We start from the raw sequence: 1583 nt of genomic DNA, 5'->3' as shown, positions 1-1583 counted from the left end.
TGTTATATCACTTTGTAAACAATAGCAATATCGATACGTCTGTCAATTGTACCTTTTTTCAATCTTCACTAGCAACATGGCTCTTTTTCGTTTGAGGATTACTCTACTAATAAGGATTAAAATTGTCATACTCAAATTTAACTAAGACTTTTTTCTCTACACTTGCACGTTCGACCAACCTGAATGCAAAATAAACACAGCATTAACAATTACTAAACAATATATAACGAAGAGCTTGATACTAATTACGGAATAATAATGTAGAAGTACAGGATAGAGAGGAATAATATAATAAATTGTGGAAGAATAATACTGGCAATAATATATATTTAACAATATATGTAATAAAGAAACAGTACACAATTTGCATATGAACACGCACGCGAATAATGAATTTGTATTATTTTTATGGTACATATTCGTTGCAAAAGTGATGATAATGGAAAAAATGTGTCATATACAATGATTTTTTATACCAAGAACAAGTAATTATGGTATTTTGGTTACAAATATCGCATTTTATGTTAAATCACTTTGGAAGCAAAATTCAATCGGTGTTTGAAACTCTGTTGGTCTAGTCTGTATATATCCACTTTTAAACCAGGCATATTTAAATAAATTTTGAAATCTGGGCGACGAGAATTGATGATGCGTTAATGATTGCAATTTCAATATATTATTTCTAGCATGAAGATCAATTGCAAGATTTAATAACATAACAGTATCAGAAAAATGCCTAATAAAATTTCTCCATAATCGGAAGCCGTATACATCTAATGGTTGTATTTTTCCTGTTGCACCGGCTGGAATTGTTAGGAAAACAATATCTGTTGCAAAATCTGTTCTCGTCTCTTCAATTATGTTGGGATATTGTCCACTCCAAGAATCTAATAATAATGCGGATTGTGGGCCAACATTCGGAAAAATACTTCTTTCAACCAAGTTTTTATATGATTCGATGTTAATTTGCCTGATTTAGAAGCCGTAACAAAAATATTAGGTGCTTTGAACATAGTTTCTTTTACTCTAGGACCGAATGTTTCTGTTTCTTCCTTTAAATTGATGAAAAGAGGCGATAATAGTCTACCATCTGCAGAAATAGTCGGCTGTATAGTGTAACTGTGTGTGGTTGCTGATGTAAATTGTGTTATAGCTTCTATATTTTTTAGACCTTTTTGGAATAAAGTACGACCAGAGTGAAATTCAAGTTGGAATCCACTCTGATCCGAATTATAAACATTGTCTACGCCGTATCATTCAATATAATATTTTACATTTTCAATAAATGTATTATACTTATCTTCTAAATTTGTTTTCGATAACAATGATTTTTTTTGTTACAAATTTTGTTATTTTTCGAGAGACGATATCATATGAAGTTTTGAATCTTTTTACCCACGTTTCGGAAGCTTTGAATCCTATCACATTTTCCTCTTCTTGTGCTCGAGAAGCCCATCGAGTAATGTCAATGTCATGAATAATTATTCTATTTTCAAGCGCTTCATTAAAATGGTTTATTGTATATTCAGAAATTCTTTTTAATTTTTCATCTTTGCTGCCACCTGCACTGATTTGGTCCTCCT

The 1583-nt window shown here is 31.0% G+C and overlaps 1 pseudogene; it reads right to left on the bottom strand.

Annotated features, from left to right (window-relative positions):
• Positions 1-519: 519 nt before the first annotated feature.
• On the bottom strand, positions 520-1039 carry LOC112590707 (uncharacterized; annotated as a pseudogene).
• Between the last annotated feature and the right edge of the window lie 544 nt (positions 1040-1583).

This window comes from Harpegnathos saltator, unplaced genomic scaffold (genome assembly GCF_003227715.2).
Source record: "Harpegnathos saltator strain DR-91 unplaced genomic scaffold, Hsal_v8.6 scaffold138, whole genome shotgun sequence".
Lineage (NCBI taxonomy): Eukaryota > Metazoa > Arthropoda > Insecta > Hymenoptera > Formicidae > Harpegnathos > Harpegnathos saltator.
The sequence above is the reverse complement of the archived record's forward strand: the minus strand, read 5'-3'. Positions and strand labels throughout refer to the sequence as shown.